The sequence below is a fragment of the Grampus griseus genome (genome assembly GCF_964374135.1).
Source record: "Grampus griseus genome assembly, chromosome: 1".
Taxonomy (NCBI): domain Eukaryota; kingdom Metazoa; phylum Chordata; class Mammalia; order Artiodactyla; family Delphinidae; genus Grampus; species Grampus griseus.
The window spans coordinates 165,798,973-165,813,390 of NC_139017.1; the positions used below are offsets into that span (position 1 = coordinate 165,798,973).

The 14,418-nt window shown below is 53.2% G+C and overlaps 1 protein-coding gene across 4 annotated transcripts in view; it reads right to left on the reverse strand.

Annotated features, from left to right (window-relative positions):
• EPHB2 (EPH receptor B2) overlaps positions 1-14,418 on the reverse strand; it is a gene marked incomplete at its 5' end in the record, with an annotated part of 186,390 nt that overhangs the window by 151,945 nt on the left and 20,027 nt on the right. The window lies entirely within an intron of this gene.

Sequence of the window (14,418 nt, forward strand, 5' to 3'; positions counted from 1 at the left end):
TTGAATCACATTTATGTAAAAAGAGCATCCAGAAAGCCATCAGAGGTGAGGGAAAGAGAACCGTCCCCTGAATCTGGGATAAGATAATGACTGTAATCAGGAAACCACGTTTGCTTTGAGCTTCCCAGCAGCCTAAGTGAGAAAGGAAGCAGGTTGAGAGGGGAAGATGAAGGAAAAGAAGAAGCAGCAAAACTTACTGAGTGCTTACTCTGGGCCAGGCATTAAATTTTTATGTATGGGAATACACTGAACGTTCATAGTAAGTGACCCAGTGAAATACGGAAGATTATCTGCCCTGTTCTACACGAGGGAACTGAGACACGAGAGGATAAGTCTCTTGCTCAAGTGGCCAGCGAACAGTGGAGCCAGGAGTCACACCAGCACTTAGCCACCGTGCCATTCTGCCAGGCCCTTTATGCGTGCTTTCTCGTTGGCTTTGAACAGCTCTACCACGTGGAATTATTACCTTCATTTGCCAAGTGACATAACAGAGGCACAGAGAGGTGGAGTGACTTGCCCAGAGTTACACAGCGCATCTGTAGCAGACAGGGGCCTGCCCAACCTCCCTGTGCTTCCCCTCTGGCAGACGGGTTCAGCTCCACAGCACATTCCACTGACAAAAGGAAGCAAAGAGTTCATTCCGGGGGACGAGACAGGCCACACCGAGTCCCCTGAAAGCAGGGGAATCCTGACGGCTCACCTGCCCACTCTGCCACAGGCCGCCCCTGCTGGCAGAGGTCCCCGATGACTGGGGGTCTAGCAATGCCAGCTCACAAGCCACATGCCACTCTGTGGTGTTTGCTTTGCTCCCGAGTGGGTGAGTCACTCAGAGCCCCCACCCCTTGGCTGGGCCTGAGTGAAGGTGTGGACAGGTGGGATTTGCAGGATCCCAAGCCCCTCTCGCTTTGCCCTGCCAGGATAACAAAGAGTTCCTGGAAGAGTCTGGTTGGTCCAGAGTCAACAGACCTTGATTGAGTTTGATCTTGGGCAACTCACTTCATCAGCAGGAGGGCAATGTCAAGGACTAAATAATATCACGCAATAAAAGCTTTTAGCGCAGTGTCTGGCGCATAGAATGTGCTTAATAAACTAGGTATTACTAATACAATTAACCTGGTCTGGGCCTATCTGTGGGCCACAGCCACTCTGACCAGGATGGACAGACACGAGCCTGCCTTACGGGGGCTCCGGCCCAGTGACTGAGGTCATAGCAAAAAGGCAGTTCTGCCTGATCCACTGCTCCACCTGGGTTCCTGGTGTGCGGCAGCTGGTGCAGAAACCCAAGCTGCAATCCCAGCCCTACCTCTAATGGCTGTGTGAGCTGGGGCCAGCCAGTCCTCCTCTCTGGGCCTCAGTTTCCCCTTTCATAAGAGGCTTGAACTGAGGAGCTTTCCCACTCTGACCACGTGTCACTTCATCCTTTAGTTCATCTGACTTGGCAACGCCCCCTAGGAAGGACGCAGGGCTGGTCCTAACCCCTTTCCAGAAATGAGGAAAGCAAGGCTGAGAAGGGAAGGGCTTTACACCCGGAGGCTGTTGTAGATCAGAAGGACGCAGTGGGAAGCATGTGGACACGGCCTCAGACAGAGCTGGGTCTGGATCCCAGCTCCTCCGCTCCCAGCTGGAAGGGCATGAAGAAAACACTTAACACCTTCCTGACCTGCTTTCTCCATCTTGAAAGGTGGGAGCAGACCCCTGCAGGAGGCGCCAGGATCAGGAGTGCGGCCGGAGGGCCTAGTGCGGACCGTGGCCCACGGTAGGTGGTCAACCAGGTCGTTTTGCTATTCTTCACAAAAGGCCAATTTCATCATCTCATCTTCCCCCTGCAGAAAACTCTGGAAGGGCGGGCTTCCTGTTGCTCCAAGTATGAGGCGATACAGGGTGGGGCTTGACCCACAGGCCTTTCTGGCCTCAGCCACCCCTCTCCCTCCCCACCTCTCAGTTCCAGCCTCTCTATGTCCTTTCAGCCACCAGGAGTCCACACTCCTGCTGGGTCTTTGCTCTCGCTGTGCCCTCTGCTTGGTGCACCCTCCCTTCTCTTTGAGCCAGGTCAGCTCCCAACTCACCTTTCAGGCTATACTGTGTGTCATTTCCTCCAGGAAGCCTTCCCTACCAGATCCAATCCTCCCTTACAACTTCTGCTGGAGTAGCTGTCTAAGATGCGGTGGTCCCATGTCTATGACGCTCTTTGATGACTGTCTGCCCTGCCACCAGGCTCTAAGTTCCTTGAGGGCAGGCATCTTGCACGGTCTTCCCATGGCTATACCCTGGCCCCTGGCTCAGCCCACAGCCAGCACTCGGTCATTGCTAGATTTTGAGCAGAGTGATGATTACAGGATTAGAGGTCTCTCTCACCAAGCCTTGGTAACATACAGAGAAGTTAAACTGACCCTGCTCTGTCCCCACTTTGCAGGCTGCTTGCAGGGGTATAGAAGGGGAGACATGCTTTGGAAGATAAGCTGGAGACTGTCACAGAAACCAGACGAGTGCCAGCTAGACACCCCAGTCACATCCGTGCGCACAGACACCAGGCTCCTCCTATGCTCACAGCTGCTGACCCATCTGAGACCCAGCCTGGGCCCCACTGGACAACATCAACAGAGGCCCCCACTGCCCAGCCCCCGATGTCTGCCAGGCGCTGCACAGGCTGTAGTTACTCATTAAATTCTCACAACCCCATAATGTGGGGATTGTCACCCTCTTCTAGAGATGAAGGAAACTGAGGCTCAGAGAGGTGAAGTCAGTCACTCAAGGCCGCACTATTACAAAGTGGATGGGGGTGTGGCTCGGATTCCTGACTTTTAAACTGAACTGTGACGTATATACCGTCAAGTGGACAGAATCGTCAATGTTCAGCTCGATGAATTTCTCAGCTGGATGTACCCGAGTAACTACCACCCAGAAAGTTCCTCGTGTCCTTCCCTCATCACGAACCCCCTTCACCACATGCAATCACTATCCTGATTTCCATCACCATTGACGAGTTCTGCCTGGTTTTGAAGTTCTGAGAGGGAACCATTCAGTATGTACTCGCTGGTGCCTGGCCTCTTTCACTCAGCGTCATGATGTTGAGATTGACCCACGGTGCTTCATGTCATCAGCAGTTTGTGCTTTTTTTACTGCAGCGTGGTATTCCACAGTGTAAATCCACCACAGTGTATGTGCCTGGTCTTTGTTGATGGGCATCTGGGCCTTTTCCAGTTCGGGAATATTGAGAGCAGAGCTTCTATAAACGTTCTAGTCTGGGAAGAGCCTTGATGAACATGGGTACTCGCTTCATTTAAGTACATACTTAACAGGGAGTGGAACTGCTGGGCCATGGGATAGGCATATGTTTAGCTGTAGCAGAAACTGCAAAACTGTTTTCCAAAGGGGTTATGTGACTGCTTTTGTTCACATCACTGCCCCAGTCTTTTCTTAGGGAAATCATGACGTGGGGTGATTTTAATATTTTGGATAGAGGTGACTTATTGTGTTAATAATGAAATGTGATTTGATTCTTTTTAATACTACTGGGTGATTTCTATTAGAAACAAATTCACAGATCAATTATAAACCCTTTGTCAGACCTCCTACGGGCAATCTGGGGGTTCAGATAAATGTGGCTCTGTTAATAACTGACCCGGACTCCAGGCTCCCAGTCCAGAAACAGATGTAATTACCATTTGTGGAGGTGTAGGAAGAGGCCTACTACGTGCCAGGCACTGTACTCAGAGCTTTTTTTTTTTCCATCTCCTTTAATCCTCCCAAATGTATTGTGAAGCAGTAATGACTTTCCCATTTTACAGAAGAGGAAACTGAGGCTCAGAGGGGAAGGCGCTTTGGCCTGGGTCTCACAGGAAGTAAGTGTATGGAAAGAGTGGTCTCCTGGTATTGGAGGTCAGTAGCCTATCAGGGCAGAGGGATGGGTTAGTGAGCTGTGGGTTATGTGACCATTAATAGCCAATGCATCCCCAAGAGTATGATGCCTAGCACAGGGTCCGTGCTCAATCAAGGCTGTTGGCAACTGAACAGCCAAGTGAGTGTAGCTAAAGTCAAAGCAGGAATGGAACAAGAACCACCCGCCCCGCCCCCGGGAGGACTCGATGCTTTCACTGCCAAGGGCGCGAGTTCAATCCTTGGCTGGGGAACTAAGATCTCACAAGCCATGTAGCGTAGCCAGAAAAAAAAAAAAAAAAAAAAAAGAACAAGGACCCTGGGGCAAACCTGGGGGCTGATCCTCTCTGCTCGGAAAGACAACCTCAAAGCACTTGGAATAGAGAGTCAATAAACCCCATTCCCCTTCAGATCTGAGTGAGGCCCAGGGGCTGGGAACGGCATGTGGAGCTCCAGCTCCCAGCGTCACTTCCCCGACCCTTTCCACCAACATTCCCTCCATTACTCCTGACCTGTCCTATGCCCACCCTGAATGCAGAAACGTTGTCTGACTCCAGCCTGTCTCCTGGGCATCCTCCTAGATCAGCTGGGCAGCCTCGATGTCAGCGACTCTGTGACTTGCCCACACCACGAGCTGAGCTTTTGTTGCAAGACGATTATGGCTCCTGGGCTCACACGAGCCTTCAGGAGGATGATGTGCACGGACCCCAGAAGGAGGGGCCCCGGCTCTGGCCCTGGCTTGACCCCTGCCCTCCCACTCACCCGGAGGCTTTGGGCAAGTCCTTCTCTCTGATCCTCAGTTTGCCTACCTGTAATAGGACGAGTTTACAAGGAAAATAAAATGTGCAGAGAAGGTGTGGGATGGTGATGATGTGCGTGGGCCTTGAAGGCCCAGACTAGGTTTGAATCCCAAGTCTACCTCTCCCCCCTGCCCCCCACAAAGTGGGACAGGTGCCTCAACCAACAAAGAGCTTCAGGGAGAAAAACGGAGCCCACCTGAGATGGGCGTGGAAGGCGTGGTACGTTTTAAGCTCTCATGCAGGTTAACCATTCTTGTTTCTCTTGTAGTTACTGTTACTAGCTGAGCCACAGAGGGACGTGAGAAATTGATTGGGTTTTCTTGCTGGGAAGAAAACCAGGCTCTCAGAGCGAATACATCCTGCCTTCCCTGAGGCTTTTAGATTTAATTCTAAATCTCCAAAACGGAGGACCAGATGGGCCACACAGTCCCTTCACCTACTCAACAAGTATTCAGGTGCCTACTAGGCGCCAGGAGTTATTCTAAGTGTCAGGCAAGGAGCGCCTCGCGTGTAACTATGGTATCTGCAGTGGTGGGGGCGGGGGCGGGGTGCAGAGAGGGAATCCCCTTATCTCCCAAGGAGAGACAAGCCGGCTTGGGATTTAGATAAGAGGGAGACTGGGGTGCGCGGGCTGGGGGGAGAGCAGCCAGGTGTCAGGAGGGAGGGAAAGCAGACGGCTCCAGGAACGCGGTTTTAAGGGGTTTTACTTAGAAGGAGGATAAAGTGGAGGGGACGTCGAGGTGTCAGGTTAGGAAGACAAGTCCCAGCGGGCCCAGGGTAAGAGAGGAGATGTCTCCCAAGGCTGCCGCTGGAGGAAGATCCCCAGGAGGCATCAGATGGAGTAACAGGATGGCGCGGAGAGGGGGGTCTCCCAAGCCAGAGCCAGCCCCACTGGCCACCTTTAGCCGGCACCCCGTGGTCCACGGAGCACCCTCCTCAGCACTGTAACCAGGCCACTGTTGCTGAGTAGGAGGCCCACGGAGGATGGGACTGCCCCCTCCCCCCGCTGGGGGGGGGGCGGCGGCATGGGGAGCAGAGCTGGGTGCAAAGCAGCTGGGTGCACAACTGGGGAAGGCTTGGCCACGGCGGGGGCGGCTCACACTTGACCCAGCGCCAAGTTAAGAGCTTTGCACGAACCACCCCACAACGAGGGGAGGAAAGTTTTGCTCTGTGCTTCATCTTACTGATGAGGAAAATGAGGCTCAGAGAGCCGCAGGAACAGTCCCAGGCCACACAGCAGCAAGGGCAGAGGAGCCAGCAGAGTGCTGCCTGCTCTTGACAGAGGGCTTCCTGGGTAAGAAGTGGGGGGGGGGGCGGTCTCTGGACGAGAATGGAGGGGTGAGCAAGGGCACTCCAGGCCGGGGAACAGCAGGAGGTAAGAAGAAGCAGGGTGAGTGCAAGGAACAGCAAGATATTGAGGGTGGAAGACACAGGCTGTGGTGAGAGCAGTGGGTCTCAGCTGGGCACCATGCCCCCAAGTGGGCATTTAGAAACGTGTAGAGGCGGTTTTGGTTGTTTTAATGACAACAGAGACTCACGGGCACACTTTCCCTGCTGACACCACAGCAGTGCCACCGGAAACCCGCTAGACTGGACCACGGGTCCAACCATCTGAGAACTGTGGAGGCACAACGACCATGGGGGAAAGGGATGCTGTTGGCATTTCACGTGCTGGAGACCGGGGTGCTAAATGTACCGCAGTGGGCAGGAGAGTCCCACAAAAGGAAGAATTATCCTGAGAAAAATAGGGAGAGAAACCTTGTCTAAAAAAATAAAGGTAGATTAGACTAATCATGACACCCACCCTCAAAAGAACCATACACATTCCAGTGACCCTAGCTGAAGGGGATTCCAATGAGGCCAGATGACTGGGGACATCACCCAGATGGAAAGGACCTGGCTGCACTGGTACCACGGAAAAAGATCTCAGGGTCACTGGGGACCACAGGCTGAGTACAAGGAAGCAACAAGAGGCTCAGGCAAATCATTTGGGCCTGAAGCTTCAAAAACAGGGTTTATTTAGATAATCCCTCCCCAGGCCTCCCTGCCTCAGCGCCTGGTTTCTCTAAGGATTTATTTTGTGAAAATGTTTCTCTCAACAAGTAAGTTATCCTACCCTGAGACGGCGAGGGAATTCTTCCCTGCGTTCAAAACCACAAACCCTGGGCAGCCCTTCTGCGGCCCGGCACAACTTTCTGCAGCGTCAGGTTATGAATCACTCATCAAATCCGAGTCTGATTCCCGGCCAGGCTGGGCGCGGGGGGGAGGGTGGCCTGCGTTCCTCTCCCAGCTCTGGGCGCTGGGCTGCTGTGCCAGGTGGGCTCGGACCAGTTTCTCCTGACTCTGCCTCAAGGATCATCGATATGTGACACTAGAAATGCCCAGACTAGGTTACGTCCGATCGACCGCGTTCCTTGAGGCCTCGGGATAAGCAGCTGGGCTAGGGCCGCTCAGCCCACTTCAGAAATGAGGCTCTGGGAGGGGTGATGTGGTGGAAAGGAAAACGTGGCAGCTAAGACAAGCAGCTCTAGGGGCCGGCTCCAAAACCCTGAGCGTACCTCAGTATTCCAGCCAAGACCCCCGAGCGTGCTGGCTCACTGCCGATGCCCCCACGGCACTCTCCCCAGCCTGGCAAACGGCAGGACCTCGAGGCTGTAGGTCCAACCTTTCCAGGACTGTGGGGGCACCTCAGCCCTAGGGCTTCCTCCATCACAGCTTGAGAACACCTCTCCTCCTCTCTACCAACGTCAAGTCTCTTCTCCCTTGGAAACCTCTACAGCAGAGCGCTGGCACACAGGACGCCCTCAATAGACATTTATTGAATGCTGGGAATGAATAAATGATCAAAATGACTCATAATAGTATATGCACTCCATAAATGGCTACTGAATGAATAAACGAGTGGATGGATGGGGGCAGTGTGGTCCCAGAACAGGAAAGCACAAGGCACTCGCATGGAGATTTGAATCCTGGCTCTGCCACTTACTAGCTGGGTGACTTCAGGGAAATTCCTTAGCTTTTGGGAGCCCGTGGTTTTCTCACGTGCAATATGGCATAACGGCAGTACCCACCACAAGGAGCTGTTAGGGAAATGCAACGGAGTAAGGTGCCAGGAGAGCTTGGCACAGCACCTGGCACCCGGGCAGGCTCAGAGATGGAAGCTGTTACTCTCATGACCATGGTCGTTATTTACAATTGATGCTTGAGGGCTTGGGACCAAAAACATTTGAGGTTTCCTGGCTTTGGAAAGATCATCAACACAGACATGGACAGAGCCAGGCATATTTAGGAAAAAGAAAATGATAAGGGAAAGAGGAAAGGAAGCTAAGACCAGACTCCCAAGTGAATAAAGCCATCCGTGTAAATCGTTCACAAAGAAGGGGCTGAGCCAGGCTGGGCCCCCACGAATCCTTCCAGCCCCAAAGTGGGGATTCCTCATCTCTGAGATGAGTTGGTGTTTTTCACCTGTAAATGGTTTCGTTAGGTCCTGCCCCAAGGCAGGGCATGAACTCAAAGACCTCTTCAAGGCTGGGCCAATGACAGAGCCACCTTGTTCTGGCCCGAGACCCAACTCCCATCTCTCTCCAGTTTCTACCTAGTTTTAGAAGCATCGGAACAGCCTGTGTATTACGATCACTTCCTCCCACTTCCAAGGTCTTGAGAGGGTGTCGCGCTGAGTTGTAAAAGCTTCTAGGATAGAGGAGGAAGTTATTTTTATGGGCAGGCGGTGCATTCATTCATTCTCTCATTCATTAAACATCGGTTTGAGAGCCGGCTGGTAACAGGCTCTGAGCTAGGCCCCAGCGGCCCAACGATAAATAAGATCAGAAAGTCCACGTTCCAGTCTAGCGAGGGAAGCTGATGTGAACAAGATTAGCCATAACTGGTGTTCTAAAGTCATCTATAAAAGAATTGTGGCTGATGGGGACTTCCCTGGCAGTCCAGTGGTTAGGACGCGGCGCTTCCACTGCTGGGGCCCGGGTTTGATCCCTGGTTGGGGAGCTAAGACCCCAAAAGCTGAGTGGCACAGCCAAATTAAAAAAAGAAAAAAATTGTGGCTAAAGGGTTGAGGGTGGCTACTAGGGATATACTAGGAGCAGGATATACTAGGGAGGGGACATCTGAGTTGGGCCTTGAAGAATGACCAAGAGTTCACTAGGCAGAGAAGTGAGAGAAGGGCATTCATCATAGGCAACTAGGGCCTGAACAAAAGTCTGGGGGCCCAGGCGTTTACGACATATATGTATGAAACCTAAGAGCTTATGGATGAGAATGACAAGGGCAGGCAGGGAGGTCAACAGGGGCCAGGGCCACCAAGCAAGTGGGTTAGGAAGCCAGGGGAAGGGGTCTGACTTTGAATTCTTAGATGACAAGGAGCCCAAGGTCTGAGCAGGGGAGTAATATGATCTGAGCTGCAGTTTTGAAGACTCAGTGGTGAGGCTCTGTGGGGTCCAGAGGTCACTGAGATGGTCCAGGAGAGGAAGGGTAAGGCCTTGAGGTCAGGTGCAGGCTGTAGAAATAGAGAGTCAGGGAGCAACAGGAATGGTCAGGGAGAAAGGGAAGCACAGATGAAAAGGACTCTGCTGCCTCTGGTCGGGATACTCTCTCCCCACATCCACAAGGCAGCCAGACTAGGAACCTGAAGCACGGAATGACTGGCCCAGGATTCCTCGTCAGGCTAATGGCTGGATTCACAGATACCCGGAGGCCTCTGGGGGGAGTCCCAAGTTCTCGGTTGTGTCTCCCCTTCAGAATCCGCCCAGAGAGCCATTGCCAAGGTGGCAGCCAGGATTTCTGAGCCAACCAGCCTCCCCAACCTCCCCTCCCCCCAGCTCTGATGGGGGGTGGGGACGGTGAGCAGGCTGGACCCTGTGTCTCCATCAGCGAAGTTCCATTATCCTCCAAGGCCGGGTGACCCCCTGCCGCCGCCCCACAGTGCACTGGGAAGAAAAGCTCCTCTCTGACAAGAAAGCCCCTTTCCAGGCTGGGCCCGGGGTCTGGGCAGCGCCTTTATGCACGGTGACCCTGCCACAGTGTCAGCCGCAAAGACACTTGGGGCTGCAGAGGTTGCCCCTCCCCCGAAGGGCCTCGTGCTGAAGCTGTGAAGGGGCCTCCTCCGGGGGCCTATGGGAACCAGACTGCGGCCTGCAGGCCTCACTGATGCTCCCAGGCGCTTCCCACCCCCCCCGAGGAATCATGCTCTGGCCAGCATCGTGACCTAGGTGGGTTTGGACCAAGGTGGGGGGCAGCTAAACAGAGCCCCTGCTTAGGTACTGGGAAGGGGCCCCAAGGAACTCTTTGTTCAGCCTCCAGAATTATTTGAGAGGAAAGTTGAAGGGGAGAGGCTTTTGTGCCTCCGGGCCCAGCCCCTGGGCCTCATTCCCCATACCAACCAAGCAAGAGGGGCCTCCCTGTCTCCAGCCTCCCCCAACCCACCACCACCTCCACCAGCTTGCTCGTTCCTCACCCAACCCCGCTCCAGGTACAGTCTTGCCAAGGAGGAAATGGAGGCCTAACACTGGCCAGCCTCCTGCAGACCCCTCTACGCACACCTTTGGAGGTTTCGCAACGTGTTCCCTTACACACACACACACACACACACACGCACGCACGCACGCACGCACGCTCGCCCTGCTAATGGTAATAGTAATTATGACCAACTATCGCTGTCCTTATCAAGCACTTCCTCTGTGCCAGGCATTGTGCAATGTGCCTCTCTGGACAATCTTATCATCTTCATTTTACTGATGGGGAACTGAGGCTCAGAAAGAGAAAGCAGCCTAAGGTCAGAGAGCATGTAAGTGGCTAAACCAGGATTCAAACCCAAGTCCAGCAGACCCCAGAGCCCATACTCTTAACCACACACAAGGCTGTTAATGAAGGGCAAACAGGCCTAGAGGCTCTGCTCCGAGTTCAGTGACCTCATCAACCCCCAGCCCTCAGGGCAGACTGATTTCCAAAGAGTTCTGAGTTCCCTAGGACAATTATGAGGCTATCCAGGGGTGGGAGTGGCAGTTTCAGGGAAGATAAACTCCCATAATTTAAGCCAAATGAGTCCAGTTTAAACTGAAGATTTTTTCAGTCCTACAGAACCAAGAGAGGGGCTCCCCGCAAGGCCCTCCAATCAAACCCCTAGGAAGTGGAAGGAGGGCAACCAAGTGGGAGCTCCTGGGGGGGCTAAAAAAGCTGGTCTTGGTGCCTCTCCCTGCTCTCAGGCCCTGGGGGTGAGCCAGCACTCCTTTCCCAGAGGCAGAAATTAACTAGGGACTTTGAACTTCCTCAGAGCCCCTGGTTCTGGGTAACAGCCTCTGAAGGATGCTGCAACACCATGCCCCCAGGCCAGAGCACAACCTTCAGGGTTGGGCCGAAATGGTTCAGATCCCTGCTGGGCAGGCTTAGGGAGCGCTACCCTCTCTGAGCCTCAGTTTCCCTACCTTGCAGGGACGCTATGAGGATTCAATGGAAGTAATGTGTGTGAAGCATCGAATACCCGGCCTGCCACAAAGTAGCCTGTCACCATCATCGGCATCCCAGAGCAAAACCACAGACGCTTTTAAACTGTGAGCCCCTGAAATTAGATACAAGAGTATGCGGAGGTGTGTCTCCAATTTCCTGGGAGGGTGGGGAGTTCATAGGCTTTGTCAGCTTCTCCAGGCTCTTCACCGCCCCAAAAAAGTTAAGAACCACAGCCAAAGAACACTGACGTTCCTGTAGCACTCTCCTGGGGTGTACATTTCTCTGGGACTCGGTTTCTCCCTGCCTTGTCTGTCTCACGAGGATGTTTCAGGGCTCAATCGGGACTGTGGAGGTGAAAGGTGACAGTGTACAGGGCTGTGTGAGAAGGGAGGGGTACCTTACCCTGCTAAAGAGGCAGCAGGGCTGGCTCCCTATGCGCCAGGCCACAGCAGCGGCTGCCTCCTGCCCCTACGCAGAGAGCCCTGAGAGAGACACCAGCCCCCCGCCCACCCTAAGCTGGCCTCTGATTCGGGGGGCCCAGGGCAGGAGCTCCCCACGGGGATGGCTTCTTGGCTATAATTTTGTTTTTGGAGGCCAAGAGGCCAGGAGTCTAGAGTCCTGGATTCCTGGCACTGTCCCCACCAAGTCCAGCCAGCCTGATGTAGTAGCCTTGAGCATGGGTTTTAGTCAGAAGATGCTGGATTCAAATCCCAGTTCTGCCACTTACTGGCTGTGTGGCCTTGGGCAAGTTACTAAACCTCTCAGAGGTTCTCTTATCTCGAAAACAGAGACAATAACGTCTTGCCTTGCAGTGATAGAGTCAACAAGGCAATGTAATTAGCACAGAGTGAGGCTGCAGGTATGCTAATTACTAGGACGTGAACCTACTTTGTAAAGTCAAAGCTGTGTTGTTAACATTTTTGTGGGTCACGTGATCCCTGTGTGACCCAGCACAGGTCCTCTGTCCTCTTTGGCGCTTAGTCTCCCAGTCTCAAAATGAAGGGGCTGACTAGAAAGACAGCTGAGGAGGGGAACACACAGAGAATTTGGACAGTCCTGCGTTTGAATCTGAAGAAAAATCCACCTGGGCAAATCCTTTCACCTCTCTGAGCCTCAGTTTCCTCCTCTGTACTATGAGCCTCATTCTTTATCTGTATTCAACTGACATCAACTGAGTTTGAATGTGGAACATGCCTCTTCCTGGGCCAGACGATGCTGATAAAAAGATAAAGTTGGCATGGTCCTACCTTCAAGTGGTGGATCATGGGGACATCCACTCCCTCCTTAGGACCACTGAGATAGTGCCTGAGAACACACCTTGTAAATTGCAAAGAGCTGTGATGTCAGCTATTGTCAAAGGCCCCCAACTACAAATCAGAACATAAAGGGGTGGGGGGGGGTCCCTAAATAGTTACCTGTTACACAAAAATAAGGACCCTTTAGCAGAGGCACTAAAGGCAGCTTTAAAATCTAGTCGTGTGTGTGTGTGTGTTTGCGTGGGGGGCATGGAATGAAATGAGGTCATATGGAAATGGGCTATTTTTGTTTCAACACAGCATTTTAAAAAATACTCTTAATTATATGAGGATAGAGGAAAGGTTTTCTCAAAAATTCAAGAGAACTGTTAGAGCTGCCCTCTCCCCCCAACCCCAGGCCCTCCTCCAAATCCTTCTCCCTCCCACCTCCAGGCGCCTGCCCACCACCTTATCCACACCCCCGTCCCTCACCTTCCCCAGGCCCCTGCAGCTCTTGGCTCACACACCTGGGAGGCAACTGGCATCTGGGCAGAAGGAAGCCAGAACTCGCTGAGCCCCACCCTCTGAGCCCTTTCCAAATGGGCTGTTGTTTCATCCCTAAGCAACCCTGGGAGGCACAGATGGGGACACTTACCACCCCTGGAGCTCAGAGAGGCTGTGTCGCCAGCCTGAGGTCACACAGCCTGCGAATGCTCTATTGCACCCTGGAGCTGAGTCCTTTCCTTTAGAGGACACTGTCTCCCGGGGTCACTGCTGCCCAGCTCTGTAGGTCCTGAGACCCAGGAGTGAACCCTAGGACTGCTGGAACCGAGGATCAGGCAATCTCCTTGGGTGTGGACTGGGTCAGGGGCACAGTCTGGACAAAGGCATTCCCAGCTCTGCCTTCTGTGCCTGCCCTCTACACAATGATGATCATTTATTGAGCACTTACTATGTGTCACAACCTCAATAGGTAAGGACTATTATTATCCCCATTTTACGGATACAGAAACTGGGGCTCCAGAGCAGTCACATCTAGTAAGAGCTGACACCAGGACTTGAACCCAGCTAGTGTGTTTGCAGAGCCCCCTGGTTGGCTGCCCCTGGCTGTGCATTATTTAATCATCCTGGGCCCAACACGTGGCTTTTGTTTAACCCAGTCTTCTCACTTTGACTCTGACCTCCTTGAGGATGGCAAAAAGGCATAGTCCCCTCTGTATTGCTCTAAGGAGCCCAGCACACAGTAGGTGCTTAATATATGTAGATCCAAGGATGCTGGCCATGAGGTTATGGTGGCCAGGGCAGAAGGGGCCAAGTCTCCTCCTCCCGTTTTACAGATGGACGAACCATCGCCCCAGGAGGTGAAGGGACTTGAGCAAAGTCACCCAGAGGGTCCTGACACAGGCTGGACCTGGACCCAGGCCAGGCCCTCCCCCTCCCCCCTTGCCTTCCAGCCCCAGCCAGAACCATCCAGCACATGCCTCAGTTGCCAACACAGCTGCCAGGAGATTGAGTTGTCAATAACTTATTAATTTATGTTAGAAACAAAAAGACAGATGCTTCCACATCACAAACACCAACAGAGCCTCCTGCAGTGGGAGGTGGGGGTGAAGGGCCAGGATGAGGAGAGATGCAGGGTGCTTCCTCAGCTCTGCACCTTCCCACAAACCAGCAAAGCCAGGGCCATCTACTGACGGGTTCCCACTCCCACCACCTCAGTCCGAGCACTACCACCTGCCTGGCCTGTGCACAGGCTCCTCCCTGTCCCCTGCTTTTGCTCGTGCCCCCGCAGTCTCTTCCCTTCACCACAGCCGGAGCAACACTTTCTAAACACAAGTCAGATCCTGTCACCTCCTCAAAACCCTCCGCTGCTGGAATCTTGCTCAAGGTAGAAGCCAAGTCCTGACCGTGGCTCCCCTTCCCTTCATTTTTCTCCTTAGCATCACCAACACCTAATCTGCTCACTAGATATTATCTCCAGTCTTTCCCACTAGAAGGAAAGCTCCACAGAGCAGGGCAGTCTGCATGGCCCACTGTAATTCATCCACAGT